The following is a 19,841-nucleotide window of genomic DNA, read 5'->3' on the forward strand; positions in this document are numbered from 1 at the left end:
ACAGGGTATTACGGTACAGAGTCAATGTGGAGGCTATATACAGGGGGTACCGGTACAGAGTCAATGTGGAGGCTATATACAGGGGGTACCGGTACAGAGTCAATGTGGAGGCTATATACAGGGGGTATCAGTACAGAGTCAATGTGGAGGCTATATACAGGGTATTACGGTACAGAGTCAATGTGGAGACTATATACAGGGGGTACCAGTACAGAGTCAATGTGGAGGCTATATACAGGGGGTACCGTTACAGAGTCAATGTGGAGGCTATATACAGGGTGTTACGGTACAGAGTCAATGTGGAGGCTATATACAAGGTGTTACGGTACAGAGTCAATGTGGAGGCTATATACAGGGGGTACCGGTACAGAGTCAATGTGGAGGCTATATACAGGGGGTACCGGTACAGAGTCAATGTGGAGGCTATACACAGGGGGTACCGGTACAGAGTCAATGTGGAGGCTATATACAGGGTATTACGGTACAGAGTCAATGTGGAGGCTATATACAGGGGGTACCGGTACAGAGTCAATGTGGAGGCTATATACAGGGGGTACCGGTAGAGAGTCAATGTGGAGACTATATACAGGGTATTACGGTACAGAGTCAATGTGGAGACTATATACAGGGTGTTACGATACAGAGTCAATGTAGAGGCTATATACAGGGGGTACCAGTACAGAGTCAATATGGAGGCTATATACAGGGGGTACCGTTACAGAGTCAATGTGGAGGCTATATACAGGGTGTTACGGTACAGAGTCAATGTGGAGGCTATATACAAGGTGTTACGGTACAGAGTCAATGTGGAGGCTATATACAGGGGGTACCGGTACAGAGTCAATGTGGAGGCTATATACAGGGGGTACCGGTACAGAGTCAATGTGGAGGCTATATACAGGGGGTACGGTACAGAGTCAATGTGGAGGCTATATACAGGGGGTACCGGTACAGAGTCAATGTGGAGGCTATATACAGGGGGTACCGGTACAGAGTCAATGTGGAGGCTATATACAGGGGGTACCGGTACAGAGTCAATGTGGAGGCTGTATACAGGGGGTACCGGTACAGAGTCAATGTGGAGGCTATATACAGGGTATTACGGTACAGAGTTAATGTGGAGGCTATATACAGGGGGTACCGGTACAGAGTCAATGTGGAGGCTATATACAGGGTATTACGGTACAGAGTCAATGTGGAGGCTATATACAGGGTGTTACGGTACAGAGTTAATGTGGAGGCTATATACAAGGTGTTACGGTACAGAGTCAATGTGGAGGCTATATACAGGGGGTACCGGTACAGAGTCAATGTGGAGGCTATATACAGGGGGTACCGGTACAGAGTCAATGTGGAGGCTATATACAGGGGGTACCGGTACAGAGTCAATGTGGAGGCTATATACAGGGGGTACCGGTACAGAGTCAATGTGGAGGCTATATACAGGGGGTACCGGTACAGAGTCAATGTGGAGGCTATATACAGGGGGTACCGGTACAGAGTCAATGTGGAGGCTGTATACAGGGGGTACCGGTACAGAGTCAATGTGGAGGCTATATACAGGGTATTACGGTACAGAGTTAATGTGGAGGCTATATACAGGGGGTACCGGTACAGAGTCAATGTGGAGGCTATATACAGGGTATTACGGTACAGAGTCAATGTGGAGGCTATATACAGGGGGTACCGGTACAGAGTCAATGTGGAGGCTATATACAGGGTATTACGGTACAGAGTCAATGTGGAGACTATATACAGGGGGTACCAGTACAGAGTCAATGTGGAGGCTATATACAGGGGGTACCGTTACAGAGTCAATGTGGAGGCTATATACAGGGTGTTACGGTACAGAGTCAATGTGGAGGCTATATACAAGGTGTTACGGTACAGAGTCAATGTGGAGGCTATATACAGGGGGTACCGGTACAGAGTCAATGTGGAGGCTATATACAGGGGGTACCGGTACAGAGTCAATGTGGAGGCTATACACAGGGGGTACCGGTACAGAGTCAATGTGGAGGCTATATACAGGGTATTACGGTACAGAGTCAATGTGGAGGCTATATACAGGGGGTACCGGTACAGAGTCAATGTGGAGGCTATATACAGGGGGTACCGGTAGAGAGTCAATGTGGAGACTATATACAGGGTATTACGGTACAGAGTCAATGTGGAGACTATATACAGGGTGTTACGATACAGAGTCAATGTAGAGGCTATATACAGGGGGTACCAGTACAGAGTCAATATGGAGGCTATATACAGGGGGTACCGTTACAGAGTCAATGTGGAGGCTATATACAGGGTGTTACGGTACAGAGTCAATGTGGAGGCTATATACAAGGTGTTACGGTACAGAGTCAATGTGGAGGCTATATACAGGGGGTACCGGTACAGAGTCAATGTGGAGGCTATATACAGGGGGTACCGGTACAGAGTCAATGTGGAGGCTATATACAGGGGGTACGGTACAGAGTCAATGTGGAGGCTATATACAGGGGGTACCGGTACAGAGTCAATGTGGAGGCTATATACAGGGGGTACCGGTACAGAGTCAATGTGGAGGCTATATACAGGGGGTACCGGTACAGAGTCAATGTGGAGGCTGTATACAGGGGGTACCGGTACAGAGTCAATGTGGAGGCTATATACAGGGTATTACGGTACAGAGTTAATGTGGAGGCTATATACAGGGGGTACCGGTACAGAGTCAATGTGGAGGCTATATACAGGGTATTACGGTACAGAGTCAATGTGGAGGCTATATACAGGGGGTACCGGTACAGAGTCAATGTGGAGGCTATATACAGGGTATTACGGTACAGAGTCAATGTGGAGGCTATATACAGGGGGTACCGGTACAGAGTCAATGTGGAGGCTATATACAGGGTATTACGGTACAGAGTCAATGTGGAGGCTATATACAGGGGGTACCGGTACAGAGTCAATGTGGAGGCTATATACAGGGGGTACCGGTACAGAGTCAATGTGGAGGCTATATACAGGGGGTATCAGTACAGAGTCAATGTGGAGGCTATATACAGGGGGTACCGGTACAGAGTCAATGTGGAGGCTATATACAGGGTATTACGGTACAGAGTCAATGTGGAGGCTATATACAGGGGGTACCGGTACAGAGTCAATGTGGAGGCTATATACAGGGGGTACCGGTACAGAGTCAATGTGGAGGCTATACACAGGGGGTACCGGTACAGAGTCAATGTGGAGGCTATGTACAGGGGGTACCGGTACAGAGTCAATGTGGAGGCTATATACAGGGGGTACCGGTACAGAGTCAATGTGGAGGCTATATACAGGTGGTACCGGTACAGAGTCAATGTGGAGGCTATATACAGGGTATTACGGTACAGAGTCAATGTGGAGGCTATATACAGGGGGTACCGGTACAGAGTCAATGTGGAGGCTATATACAGGGTATTACGGTACAGAGTCAATGTGGAGGCTATATACAGGGTGCGCCGGTACAGAGTCAATGTGGAGGCTATATACAGGGGGTTCCGGTACAGAGTCAATGTGGAGACTATATACAGGGTATTACGGTACAGAGTCAATGTGGAGACTATATACAGGGTGTTACGGTACAGAGTCAATGTGGAGGCTATATACAGGGGGTACCAGTACAGAGTCAATGTGGAGGCTATAAACAGGGGGTACCGGTACAGAGTCAATGTGGAGGCTATATACAGGGTGTTACGGTACAGAGTCAATGTGAAGGCTATATACAGGGTGTTACGGTACAGAGTCAATGTGGAGGCTATATACAGGGGGTACCAGTACAGAGTCAATGTTGAGGCTATATACAGGGGGTACCGGTACAGAGTCAATGTGGAGGCTATATACAGGGGGTACCGGTACAGAGTCAATGTGGAGGCTATATACAGGGGGTACCGGTACAGAGTCAATGTGGAGGCTATATACAGGGGGTACCGGTACAGATTCAATGTGGAGGCTATATACAGTGGGTACCGGTACAGAGTCAATGTGGAGGCTATATACAGGGGGTACCGGTACAGAGTCAATGTGGAGGCTATATACAGGGGGTACCGGTACAGAGTCAATGTGGAGGCTATATACAGGGGGTACCGGTACAGAGTCAATGTGGAGGCTATATACAGGGGGTACCGGTACAGAGTCAATGTGGAGGCTATATACAGGGGGTACCGGTACAGAGTCAATGTGGAGGCTATATACAGGGGGTACCGGTACAGATTCAATGTGGAGGCTATATACAGGGGGTACCGGTACAGAGTCAATGTGGAGGCTATATACAGGGGGTACCGGTACAGAGTCAATGTGGAGGCTATATACAGGGTATTACGGTACAGAGTCAATGTGGAGGCTAAATACAGGGGGTACCGGTACAGAGTCAATGTGGAGGCTATATACAGGGGGTATCGGTACAGAGTCAATGTGGAGGCTATATACAGGGGGTACCGGTACAGAGTCAATGTGGAGGCTATATACAGGGGGTACCGGTACAGAGTCAATGTGGAGGCTATATACAGGGTATTACGGTACAGAGTCAATGTGGAGGCTATATACAGGGTATTACGGTACAGAGTCAATGTGGAGGCTATATACAGGGGGGTACCGGTACAGAGTCAATGTGGAGGCTATATACAGGGTATTACGGTACAGAGTCAATGTGGAGGCTATATACAGGGGGTACCGGTACAGAGTCAATGTGGTGGCTATATACAGGGGGTACCGGTACAGAGTCAATGTGGATGCTATATACAGGGGGTATCAGTACAGAGTCAATGTGGAGGCTATATACAGGGGGTACCGGTACAGAGTCAATGTGGAGGCTATATACAGGGTATTACGGTACAGAGTCAATGTGGAGGCTATATACAGGGGGTACCGGTACAGAGTCAATGTGGAGGCTATACACATGGGGTACCGGTACAGAGTCAATGTGGAGGCTATATACAGGGGGTACCGGTACAGAGTCAATGTGGAGGCTATATACAGGGGGTACCGGTACAGAGTCTATGTGGAGGATATATACAGGGTATTACGGTACAGAGTCAATGTGGAGGCTATATACAGGGGGTACCGGTACAGAGTCAATGTGGAGGCTATATACAGGGTGTTACGGTACAGAGTCAATGTGGAGGATATATACAGGGGGTACCGGTACAGAGTCTATGTGGAGGATATATACAGGGGGTACCGGTACAGAGTCAATGTGGAGGCTATATACAGGGTATTACGGTACAGAGTCAATGTGGAGGCTATATACAGGGGGTACCGGTACAGAGTCAATGTGGAGGCTATATACAGGGGGTACCGGTACAGAGTCAATGTGGAGGCTATATACAGGGGGTATCAGTACAGAGTCTATGTGGAGGCTATATACAGGGGGTACCGGTACAGAGTCAATGTGGAGGCTATATACAGGGTATTACGGTACAGAGTCAATGTGGAGGCTATATACAGGGGGTACCGGTACAGAGTCAATGTGGAGGCTATACACAGGGGGTACCGGTACAGAGTCAATGTGGAGGCTATGTACAGGGGGTACCGGTACAGAGTCAATGTGGAGGCTATATACAGGGGGTACCGGTACAGAGTCAATGTGGAGGCTATATACAGGTGGTACCGGTACAGAGTCAATGTGGAGGCTATATACAGGGTATTACGGTACAGAGTCAATGTGGAGGCTATATACAGGGTATTACGGTACAGAGTCAATGTGGAGGCTATATACAGGGGGTACCGGTACAGAGTCAATGTGGAGGCTATATACAGGGTATTACGGTACAGAGTCAATGTGGAGGCTATATACAGGGGGTACCGGTACAGAGTCAATGTGGAGACTATATACAGGGTATTACGGTACAGAGTCAATGTGGAGACTATATACAGGGTGTTACGGTACAGAGTCAATGTGGAGGCTATATACAGGGGGTACCAGTACAGAGTCAATGTGGAGGCTATATACAGGGGGTACCGGTACAGAGTCAATGTGGAGGCTATATACAGGGTGTTACGGTACAGAGTCAATGTGAAGGCTATATACAGGGTGTTACGGTACAGAGTCAATGTGGAGGCTATATACAGGGGGTACCAGTACAGAGTCAATGTGGAGGCTATATACAGGGGGTACCGGTACAGAGTCAATGCGGAGGCTATATACAGGGGGTACCGGTACAGAGTCAATGTGGAGGCTATATACAGGGGGTACCGGTACAGAGTCAATGTGGAGGCTATATACAGGGGGTACCGGTACAGAGTCAATGTGGAGGCTATATACAGGGGGTACCGGTACAGAGTCAATGTGGAGGCTATATACAGGGGGTACCGGTACAGATTCAATGTGGAGGCTATATACAGGGGGTACCGGTACAGAGTCAATGTGGAGGCTATATACAGGGGGTACCGGTACAGAGTCAATGTGGAGGCTATATACAGGGTATTACGGTACAGAGTCAATGTGGAGGCTAAATACAGGGGGTACCGGTACAGAGTCAATGTGGAGGCTATATACAGGGGGTATCGGTACAGAGTCAATGTGGAGGCTATATACAGGGGGTACCGGTACAGAGTCAATGTGGAGGCTATATACAGGGGGTACCGGTACAGAGTCAATGTGGAGGCTATATACAGGGTATTACGGTACAGAGTCAATGTGGAGGCTATATACAGGGTATTACGGTACAGAGTCAATGTGGAGGCTATATACAGGGGGGTACCGGTACAGAGTCAATGTGGAGGCTATATACAGGGTATTACGGTACAGAGTCAATGTGGAGGCTATATACAGGGGGTACCGGTACAGAGTCAATGTGGTGGCTATATACAGGGGGTACCGGTACAGAGTCAATGTGGATGCTATATACAGGGGGTATCAGTACAGAGTCAATGTGGAGGCTATATACAGGGGGTACCGGTACAGAGTCAATGTGGAGGCTATATACAGGGTATTACGGTACAGAGTCAATGTGGAGGCTATATACAGGGGGTACCGGTACAGAGTCAATGTGGAGGCTATACACATGGGGTACCGGTACAGAGTCAATGTGGAGGCTATATACAGGGGGTACCGGTACAGAGTCAATGTGGAGGCTATATACAGGGGGTACCGGTACAGAGTCTATGTGGAGGATATATACAGGGTATTACGGTACAGAGTCAATGTGGAGGCTATATACAGGGGGTACCGGTACAGAGTCAATGTGGAGGCTATATACAGGGTGTTACGGTACAGAGTCAATGTGGAGGATATATACAGGGGGTACCGGTACAGAGTCTATGTGGAGGATATATACAGGGGGTACCGGTACAGAGTCAATGTGGAGGCTATATACAGGGTATTACGGTACAGAGTCAATGTGGAGGCTATATACAGGGGGTACCGGTACAGAGTCAATGTGGAGGCTATATACAGGGGGTACCGGTACAGAGTCAATGTGGAGGCTATATACAGGGGGTATCAGTACAGAGTCTATGTGGAGGCTATATACAGGGGGTACCGGTACAGAGTCAATGTGGAGGCTATATACAGGGTATTACGGTACAGAGTCAATGTGGAGGCTATATACAGGGGGTACCGGTACAGAGTCAATGTGGAGGCTATACACAGGGGGTACCGGTACAGAGTCAATGTGGAGGCTATGTACAGGGGGTACCGGTACAGAGTCAATGTGGAGGCTATATACAGGGGGTACCGGTACAGAGTCAATGTGGAGGCTATATACAGGTGGTACCGGTACAGAGTCAATGTGGAGGCTATATACAGGGTATTACGGTACAGAGTCAATGTGGAGGCTATATACAGGGTATTACGGTACAGAGTCAATGTGGAGGCTATATACAGGGGGTACCGGTACAGAGTCAATGTGGAGGCTATATACAGGGTATTACGGTACAGAGTCAATGTGGAGGCTATATACAGGGGGTACCGGTACAGAGTCAATGTGGAGACTATATACAGGGTATTACGGTACAGAGTCAATGTGGAGACTATATACAGGGTGTTACGGTACAGAGTCAATGTGGAGGCTATATACAGGGGGTACCAGTACAGAGTCAATGTGGAGGCTATATACAGGGGGTACCGGTACAGAGTCAATGTGGAGGCTATATACAGGGTGTTACGGTACAGAGTCAATGTGAAGGCTATATACAGGGTGTTACGGTACAGAGTCAATGTGGAGGCTATATACAGGGGGTACCAGTACAGAGTCAATGTGGAGGCTATATACAGGGGGTACCGGTACAGAGTCAATGCGGAGGCTATATACAGGGGGTACCGGTACAGAGTCAATGTGGAGGCTATATACAGGGGGTACCGGTACAGAGTCAATGTGGAGGCTATATACAGGGGGTACCGGTACAGATTCAATGTGGAGGCTATATACAGTGGGTACCGGTACAGAGTCAATGTGGAGGCTATATACAGGGGGTACCGGTACAGAGTCAATGTGGAGGCTATATACAGGGGGTACCGGTACAGAGTCAATGTGGAGGCTATATACAGGGGGTACCGGTACAGATTCAATGTGGAGGCTATATACAGGGGGTACCGGTACAGAGTCAATGTGGAGGCTATATACAGGGGGTACCGGTACAGAGTCAATGTGGAGGCTATATACAGGGTATTACGGTACAGAGTCAATGTGGAGGCTATATACAGGGGGTACCGGTACAGAGTCAATGTGGAGGCTATATACAGGGGGTACCGGTACAGAGTCAATGTGGAGGCTATATACAGGGGGTACCGGTACAGAGTCAATGTGGAGGCTATATACAGGGTATTACGGTACAGAGTCAATGTGGAGGCTATATACAGGGTATTACGGTACAGAGTCAATGTGGAGGCTATATACAGGGGGTACCGGTACAGAGTCAATGTGGAGGCTATATACAGGGTATTACGGTACAGAGTCAATGTGGAGGCTATATACATGGGGTACCGGTACAGAGTCAATGTGGAGGCTATATACAGGGTGTTACGGTACAGAGTCAATGTGGAGGATATATACAGGGGGTACCGGTACAGAGTCTATGTGGAGGATATATACAGGGGGTACCGGTACAGAGTCAATGTGGAGGCTATATACAGGGTATTACGGTACAGAGTCAATGTGGAGGCTATATACAGGGGGTACCGGTACAGAGTCAATGTGGAGGCTATATACAGGGGGTACCGGTACAGAGTCAATGTGGAGGCTATATACAGGGGTATCAGTACAGAGTCTATGTGGAGGCTATATACAGGGGGTACCGGTACAGAGTCAATGTGGAGGCTATATACAGGGTATTACGGTACAGAGTCAATGTGGAGGCTATATACAGGGGGTACCGGTACAGAGTCAATGTGGAGGCTATATACAGGGGGTACCGGTACAGAGTCAATGTGGAGACTATATACAGGGTATTATTGTACAGAGTCAATGTGGAGACTATATACAGGGTGTTACGGTACAGAGTCAATGTGCAGGCTATATACAGGGGGTACCAGTACAGAGTCAATGTGGAGGCTATATACATGGGGTACCGGTACAGAGTCAATGTGGCTATATACAGGGTGTTACGGTACAGAGTCAATGTGGAGGCTATATACAGGGTGTTACGGTACAGAGTCAATGTGGAGGCTATATACAGGGGGTACCGGTACAGAGTCAATGTGGAGGCTATATACAGGGGGTACCGGTACAGAGTCAATGTGGAGGCTATATACAGGGGGTACCGGTACAGAGTCAATGTGGAGGCTATATACAGGGGGTACCGGTACAGAGTCAATGTGGAGGCTATATACAGGGGGTACCGGTACAGATTCAATGTGGAGGCTATATACAGGGGGTACCGGTACAGAGTCAATGTGGAGGCTATATACAGGGGGTACCGGTACAGAGTCAATGTGGAGGCTATATACAGGGTATTACGGTACAGAGTCAATGTGGAGGCTAAATACAGGGGGTACCGGTACAGAGTCAATGTGGAGGCTATATACAGGGTGTTACGGTACAGAGTCAATGTGGAGGCTATATACAGGGGGTACCGGTACAGAGTCTATGTGGAGGATATATACAGGGGGTACCGGTACAGAGTCAATGTGGAGGCTATATACAGGGTATTACGGTACAGAGTCAATGTGGAGGCTATATACAGGGGGTACCGGTACAGAGTCAATGTGGTGGCTATATACAGGGGGTACCGGTACAGAGTCAATGTGGATGCTATATTCAGGGGGTATCAGTACAGAGTCAATGTGGAGGCTATATACAGGGGGTACCGGTACAGAGTCAATGTGGAGGCTATATACAGGGTATTACGGTACAGAGTCAATGTGGAGGCTATATACAGGGGGTACCGGTACAGAGTCAATGTGGAGGCTATACACATGGGGTACCGGTACAGAGTCAATGTGGAGGCTATATACAGGGGGTACCGGTACAGAGTCAATGTGGAGGCTATATACAGGGGGTACCGGTACAGAGTCTATGTGGAGGATATATACAGGGTATTACGGTACAGAGTCAATGTGGAGGCTATATACAGGGGGTACCGGTACAGAGTCAATGTGGAGGCTATATACAGGGTGTTACGGTACAGAGTCAATGTGGAGGATATATACAGGGGGTACCGGTACAGAGTCTATGTGGAGGATATATACAGGGGGTACCGGTACAGAGTCAATGTGGAGGCTATATACAGGGTATTACGGTACAGAGTCAATGTGGAGGCTATATACAGGGGGTACCGGTACAGAGTCAATGTGGAGGCTATATACAGGGTTGTACCGGTACAGAGTCAATGTGGAGGCTATATACAGGGGGTATCAGTACAGAGTCTATGTGGAGGCTATATACAGGGGTACCGGTACAGAGTCAATGTGGAGGCTATATACAGGGTATTACGGTACAGAGTCAATGTGGAGGCTATATACAGGGGGTACCGGTACAGAGTCAATGTGGAGGCTATATACAGGGGGTACCGGTACAGAGTCAATGTGGAGACTATATACAGGGTATTATGGTACAGAGTCAATGTGGAGACTATATACAGGGTGTTACGGTACAGAGTCAATGTGCAGGCTATATACAGGGGGTACCAGTACAGAGTCAATGTGGAGGCTATATACATGGGGTACCGGTACAGAGTCAATGTGGCTATATACAGGGTGTTACGGTACAGAGTCAATGTGGAGGCTATATACAGGGTGTTACGGTACAGAGTCAATGTGGAGGCTATATACAGGGGGTACCGGTACAGAGTCAATGTGGAGGCTATATACAGGGGGTACCGGTACAGAGTCAATGTGGAGGCTATATACAGGGGGTACCGGTACAGAGTCAATGTGGAGGCTATATACAGGGGGTACCGGTACAGAGTCAATGTGGAGGCTATATACAGGGGGTACCTGTACAGATTCAATGTGGAGGCTATATACAGGGGGTACCGGTACAGAGTCAATGTGGAGGCTATATACAGGGGGTACCGGTACAGAGTCAATGTGGAGGCTATATACTTGGTATTACGGTACAGAGTCAATGTGGAGGCTAAATACAGGAGGTACCGGTACAGAGTCAATGTGGAGGCTATATACAGGGTGTTACGGTACAGAGTCAATGTGGAGTCTATATACAGGGGGTACCGGTACAGAGTCAATGTGGAGGCTATATACAGGGTATTACGGTACAGAGTCAATGTGGAGGCTATATACAGGGGGTACCGGTACAGAGTCAATGTGGTGGCTATATACAGGGGGTACCGGTACAGAGTCAATGTGGATGCTATATACAGGGGGTATCAGTACAGAGTCAATGTGGAGGCTATATACAGGGGGTACCGGTACAGAGTCAATGTGGAGGCTATATACAGGGTATTACGGTACAGAGTCAATGTGGAGGCTATATACAGGGGGTACCGGTACAGAGTCAATGTGGAGGCTATACACATGGGGTACCGGTACCGAGTCAATGTGGAGGCTATATACAGGGGGTACCGGTACAGAGTCAATGTGGAGGCTATATACAGGGGGTACCGGTACAGAGTCTATGTGGAGGATATATACAGGGGGTACCGGTACAGAGTCAATGTGGAGGCTATATACAGGGTATTACGGTACAGAGTCAATGTGGTGGCTATATACAGGGGGTACCGGTACAGAGTCAATGTGGAGGCTATATACAGGGGGTACCGGTACAGAGTCAATGTGGAGGCTATATACAGGGGGTACCGGTACAGAGTCAATGTGGAGGCTATATACAGGGTATTACGGTACAGAGTCAATGTGGAGGCTATATACAGGGGGTACCGGTACAGAGTCAATGTGGAGGCTATATACAGGGGGTACCGGTACAGAGTCAATGTGGAGGCTATACACATGGGGTACCGGTACAGAGTCAATGTGGAGGCTATATACAGGGGGTACCGGTACAGAGTCAATGTGGAGGCTATATACAGGGGGTACCGGTACAGAGTCAATGTGGAGGCTATATACAGGGGGTACCGGTACAGAGTCAATGTGGAGGCTATACACAGGGGGTACCGGTACAGAGTCAATGTGGAGGCTATATACAGGGGGTACTGGTACAGAGTCAATGTGGAGGCTATATACAGGGGGTACCGGTACAGAGTCAATGTGGAGGCTATATACAGGGGGTACCGGTACAGAGTCAATGTGGAGGCTATATGCAGGGTATTACGGTACAGAGTCAACGTGGAGGCAATATACAGGGTATTACGGTACAGAGTCAATGTGGAGGCTATACACAGGGGGTACCGGTACAGAGTCAATGTGGAGGCTATATACAGGGTATTACGGTACAGAGTCAATGTGGAGGCTATATACAGGGTATTACGGTACAGAGTCAATGTGGAGGCTATATACAGGGGGTACCGGTACAGAGTCAATGTGGAGGCTATATACAGGGGGTACCGGTACAGAGTCAATGTGGAGGCTATATACAGGGGGTATCAGTACAGAGTCTATGTGGAGGCTATATACAGGGGGTACCGGTACAGAGTCAATGTGGAGGCTATATACAGGGTATTACGGTACAGAGTCAATGTGGAGGCTATATACAGGGGGTACCGGTACAGAGTCAATGTGGAGGCTATATACAGGGGGTACCGGTACAGAGTCAATGTGGAGACTATATACAGGGTATTATGGTACAGAGTCAATGTGGAGACTATATACAGGGTGTTACGGTACAGAGTCAATGTGCAGGCTATATACAGGGGGTACCAGTACAGAGTCAATGTGGAGGCTATATACATGGGGTACCGGTACAGAGTCAATGTGGCTATATACAGGGTGTTACGGTACAGAGTCAATGTGGAGGCTATATACAGGGTGTTACGGTACAGAGTCAATGTGGAGGCTATATACAGGGGGTACCGGTACAGAGTCAATGTGGAGGCTATATACAGGGGGTACCGGTACAGAGTCAATGTGGAGGCTATATACAGGGGGTACCGGTACAGAGTCAATGTGGAGGCTATATACAGGGGGTACCGGTACAGAGTCAATGTGGAGGCTATATACAGGGGGTACCGGTACAGATTCAATGTGGAGGCTATATACAGGGGGTACCGGTACAGAGTCAATGTGGAGGCTATATACAGGGGGTACCGGTACAGAGTCAATGTGGAGGCTATATACAGGGTATTACGGTACAGAGTCAATGTGGAGGCTAAATACAGGGGGTACCGGTACAGAGTCAATGTGGAGGCTATATACAGGGTGTTACGGTACAGAGTCAATGTGGAGGCTATATACAGGGGGTACCGGTACAGAGTCTATGTGGAGGATATATACAGGGGGTACCGGTACAGAGTCAATGTGGAGGCTATATACAGGGTATTACGGTACAGAGTCAATGTGGAGGCTATATACAGGGGGTACCGGTACAGAGTCAATGTGGTGGCTATATACAGGGGGTACCGGTACAGAGTCAATGTGGATGCTATATACAGGGGGTATCAGTACAGAGTCAATGTGGAGGCTATATACAGGGGGTACCGGTACAGAGTCAATGTGGAGGCTATATACAGGGTATTACGGTACAGAGTCAATGTGGAGGCTATATACAGGGGATACCGGTACAGAGTCAATGTGGAGGCTATACACATGGGGTACCGGTACAGAGTCAATGTGGAGGCTATATACAGGGGGTACCGGTACAGAGTCAATGTGGAGGCTATATACAGGGGGTACCGGTACAGAGTCTATGTGGAGGATATATACAGGGTATTACGGTACAGAGTCAATGTGGAGGCTATATACAGGGGGTACCGGTACAGAGTCAATGTGGAGGCTATATACAGGGTGTTACGGTACAGAGTCAATGTGGAGGATATATACAGGGGGTACCGGTACAGAGTCTATGTGGAGGATATATACAGGGGGTACCGGTACAGAGACAATGTGGAGGCTATATACAGGGTATTACGGTACAGAGTCAATGTGGAGGCTATATACAGGGGGTACCGGTACAGAGTCAATGTGGAGGCTATATACAGGGGGTACCGGTACAGAGTCAATGTGGAGGCTATATACAGGGGGTATCAGTACAGAGTCTATGTGGAGGCTATATACAGGGGTACCGGTACAGAGTCAATGTGGAGGCTATATACAGGGTATTACGGTACAGAGTCAATGTGGAGGCTATATACAGGGGGTACCGGTACAGAGTCAATGTGGAGGCTATATACAGGGGGTACCGGTACAGAGTCAATGTGGAGACTATATACAGGGTATTATGGTACAGAGTCAATGTGGAGACTATATACAGGGTGTTACGGTACAGAGTCAATGTGAAGGCTATATACAGGGGGTACCAGTACAGAGTCAATGTGGAGGCTATATACATGGGGTACCGGTACAGAGTCAATGTGGCTATATACAGGGTGTTACGGTACAGAGTCAATGTGGAGGCTATATACAGGCTGTTACGGTACAGAGTCAATGTGGAGGCTATATACAGGGGGTACCGGTACAGAGTCAATGTGGAGGCTATATACAGGGGGTACCGGTACAGAGTCAATGTGGAGGCTATATACAGGGGGTACCGGTACAGAGTCAATGTGGAGGCTATATACAGGGGGTACCGGTACAGAGTCAATGTGGAGGCTATATACAGGGGGTACCTGTACAGATTCAATGTGGAGGCTATATACAGGGGGTACCGGTACAGAGTCAATGTGGAGGCTATATACAGGGGGTACCGGTACAGAGTCAATGTGGAGGCTATATACTTGGTATTACGGTACAGAGTCAATGTGGAGGCTAAATACAGGAGGTACCGGTACAGAGTCAATGTGGAGGCTATATACAGGGTGTTACGGTACAGAGTCAATGTGGAGTCTATATACAGGGGGTACCGGTACAGAGTCAATGTGGAGGCTATATACAGGGTATTACGGTACAGAGTCAATGTGGAGGCTATATACAGGGGGTACCGGTACAGAGTCAATGTGGTGGCTATATACAGGGGGTACCGGTACAGAGTCAATGTGGATGCTATATACAGGGGGTATCAGTACAGAGTCAATGTGGAGGCTATATACAGGGGGTACCGGTACAGAGTCAATGTGGAGGCTATATACAGGGTATTACGGTACAGAGTCAATGTGGAGGCTATATACAGGGGGTACCGGTACAGAGTCAATGTGGAGGCTATACACATGGGGTACCGGTACAGAGTCAATGTGGAGGCTATATACAGGGGGTACCGGTACAGAGTCAATGTGGAGGCTATATACAGGGGGTACCGGTACAGAGTCTATGTGGAGGATATATACAGGGGGTACCGGTACAGAGTCAATGTGGAGGCTATATACAGGGTATTACGGTACAGAGTCAATGTGGTGGCTATATACAGGGGGTACCGGAACAGAGTCAATGTGGAGGCTATATACAGGGGGTACCGGTACAGAGTCAATGTGGAGGCTATATACAGGGGGTACCGGTACAGAGTCAATGTGGAGGCTATATACAGGGTATTACGGTACAGAGTCAATGTGGAGGCTATATACAGGGGGTACCGGTACAGAGTCAATGTGGAGGCTATATACAGGGGGTACCGGTACAGAGTCAATGTGGAGGCTATACACATGGGGTACCGGTACAGAGTCAATGTGGAGGCTATATACAGGGGGTACCGGTACAGAGTCAATGTGGAGGTTATATACAGGGGGTACCGGTACAGAGTCAATGTGGAGGCTATATACAGGGGGTACCGGTACAGAGTCAATGTGGAGGCTATACACAGGGGGTACCGGTACAGAGTCAATGTGGAGGCTATATACAGGGGGTACTGGTACAGAGTCAATGTGGAGGCTATATACAGGGGGTACCGGTACAGAGTCAATGTGGAGGCTATATACAGGGGGTACCGGTACAGAGTCAATGTGGAGGCTATATGCAGGGTATTACGGTACAGAGTCAACGTGGAGGCAATATACAGGGTATTACGGTACAGAGTCAATGTGGAGGCTATACACAGGGGGTACCGGTACAGAGTCAATGTGGAGGCTATATACAGGGTATTACGGTACAGAGTCAATGTGGAGGCTATATACAGGGGGTACCGGTACAGAGTCAATGTGGAGGCTATATACAGGGGGTACCGGTAGAGAGTCAATGTGGAGACTATATACAGGGTGTTACGATACAGAGTCAATGTAGAGGCTATATACAGGGGGTACCAGTACAGAGTCAATGTGGAGGCTATATACAGGGGGTACCGTTACAGAGTCAATGTGGAGGCTATATACAGGGTGTTACGGTACAGAGTCAATGTGGAGGCTATATACAAGGTGTTACGGTACAGAGTCAATGTGGAGGCTATATACAGGGGGTACCGGTACAGAGTCAATGTGGAGGCTATATACAGGGGGTACCGGTACAGAGTCAATGTGGAGGCTATATACAGGGTATTACGGTACAGAGTCAATGTGGAGGCTGTATACAGGGGGTACCGGTACAGAGTCAATGTGGAGGCTATATACAGGGTATTACGGTACAGAGTTAATGTGGAGGCTATATACAGGGGGTACCGGTACAGAGTCAATGTGGAGGCTATATACAGGGTATTACGGTACAGAGTCAATGTGGAGGCTATATACAGGGGGTACCGGTACAGAGTCAATGTGGAGGCTATATACAGGGTATTACGATACAGAGTCAATGTGGAGACTATATACAGGGGGTACCGGTACAGAGTCAATGTGGATGCTATATACAGGGTATTACGGTACAGAGTCAATGTGGAGGCTATATACAGGGGGTACCGGTACAGAGTCAATGTGGAGGCTATATACAGGGTATTACGGTACAGAGTCAATGTGGAGGCTATATACAGGGGGTACCGGTACAGAGTCAATGTGGAGGCTATATACAGGGGGTACCGGTACAGAGTCAATGTGCTGGGGAACTGGTTATTTGAGGTAATATGTACATGTAGGTAGAGTTAAAGCAAATATGCATAGATAATAAACAGAGGGGGGGGGGGGGGGACAATGCAAATCGTCTGGGTAGCCATTTGATTTAAAAAAAGATTATAATAATTATATCGATAAATAATAATAATAATAATAGTAATAATTACTACGCAACTCTCACTTGCCACAAATTTAGGAACATACAAGACACGCCTTAAAATATGTTCATGAGCCAGAGACTCTTTTCACACCAACAAATGTTTCCCAACAATGCACCATAATTAATACAGTAAGTTACTGATGAAATTACAAAATCGGTTAACAGTGCAGAGCACGGATGCCTCACCCTGGACTTCAAAGTACTAGCAGAGAACTGGCGTAAACCGGGTCGTTACTACAGACTGGTGCTGGAGCTGCCGCTACACCATGACAACAGACAGTTTCATGTCACACCCCCCGGGGAACGCTGTCCCGTTCAGGTAAACCTTAGCCATCCCACAGTTCCTTGCCTCACTGGTGGCTGTATCTCTGAACCCGCTCATGCCGCTCTCTGAAAGAAGAGGAGTGCTGTCTACCTCCCGGTGAGGCCCCCTACAGAAGAGGAGAGCTGTCGACCTCCCGGTGAGGCTCCCTACAGAAGGAGAGCGCTGTTGACCTCCCGGTGACGCCCCCTACAGAAGGAGAGCGCTGTCTACCTCCCGGTGACGCCCCCTACAGAAGAAGAGCGTTGTCTACCTCCCGGTGACGCCCTCTACAGAAGAGGAGCGCTGTGTACTTCATGGTGACGCCCCCTACAGAAGAGGAGAGCTGTCTACCTCCCGGTGACGCCCCCTACAGAAGAGGAGCGCTGTCTACCTCCCGGTGACGCCCCCTACAGAAGAGAGCTGTCTACCTCCCAGTGACGCCCACTACAGAAGACCAGCGCTGTCTAGTTCATGGTGACGCCCCCTACAGAAGAGGAGCGCTGTCTACTTCATGGTGACCCCCTCTACAGAAGAGGAGCGCTGTCTACCTCCCAGTGACGCCCCCTACAGAAGAGGAGCGCTGTCTACCTCCCGGTGACGCCCACTACAGAAGACGAGCGCTGTCTAGTTCATGGTGACCCCCTCTACAGAAGAGGAGCGCTGTCTACCTCCCAGTGACGCCCCCTACAGAAGAGGAGTGCTGTCTACTTCATGGTGAGGCCCCCTACAGAAGAGGAGCGCTGTCTACTTCATGGTGAGGCCCTCTACAGAAGAGGAGTGCTGTCTACTTCATGGTGAGGCCCTCTACAGAAGAGGAGTGCTGTCTACTTCATGGTGACGCCCCCTACAGAAGAGGAGCGCTGTCTACCTCCCAGTGACGCCCCCTACAGAAGAGGAGTGCTGTCTACTTCACGGTGAGGCCCCCTACAGAAGAGGAGCGCTGTCTACCTCCCAGTGACGCCCCCTACAGAAGAGGAGTGCTGTCTACTTCACGGTGAGGCCTCCTACAGAAGAGGAGCGCTGTCTACTTCATGGTGACGCCCCCTACAGAAGAGGAGCGCTGTCTACCTCCCAGTGACGCCCCCTACAGAAGAGGAGTGCTGTCTACTTCACGGTGAGGCCTCCTACAGAAGAGGAGTGCTGTCTACTTCACGGTGAGGCCCCCTACAGAAGAGGAGTGCTGTCTACTTCACGGTGAGGCCCCCTACAGAAGAGGAGCGCTGTCTACTTCATGGTGACCCCCTCTACAGAAGAGGAGCGCTGTCTACCTCCCAGTGACGCCCCCTACAGAAGAGGAGTGCTGTCTACTTCATGGTGAGGCCCCCTACAGAAGAGGAGCGCTGTCTACCTCCCAGTGACGCCCCCTACAGAAGAGGAGTGCTGTCTACTTCACGGTGAGGCCCTCCATATCAACTTCAAGGATGTTTCTGCCATGACTGGATCATCGCTCCGCTGCCACAGAGATTGCCCGTTCCCAACTGAACGGCACCAACAACTTCATCCTGACGACGTTGATTCCACCAGTGTGAGCCCAGTGGGTGTAAAACACTGCAGTAAAACAATTTAGAAATTAGTCTCTACTCCAGCATTTTGGATTTGAGATCACATGTTTCATATGAGGAGACATTGTAGAATGTCACCTTTTATTTGAGAGAATTTTCAAAAACACCTTATGTATCTAGTCCCCCCACTTGAAAAAGTAATGTGTATTTGGACAACTTCACTTGTAGTGTATTAGAGGTGGTTAAATATAATGTTCAGTTCAATTATGTATTTAGATATTGGTTCCTTTACCCTGTAAGCAGTTTATGAACTGCTCTAATGAGTGAATGCAATCCACACTTTGGTTTTGGTAGTCACTGCCAACAAACACGAATGTTATAATTTTCTTCCTTCAGCACACTACTACAACAGTTTGACTGTTTTGGAATAACATTTTAAATATATTTCCTT

The sequence above is a fragment of the Oncorhynchus mykiss genome, chromosome 22 (assembly GCF_057628025.1).
Source record: "Oncorhynchus mykiss isolate SJ-2025 chromosome 22, ASM5762802v1, whole genome shotgun sequence".
Taxonomy (NCBI): domain Eukaryota; kingdom Metazoa; phylum Chordata; class Actinopteri; order Salmoniformes; family Salmonidae; genus Oncorhynchus; species Oncorhynchus mykiss.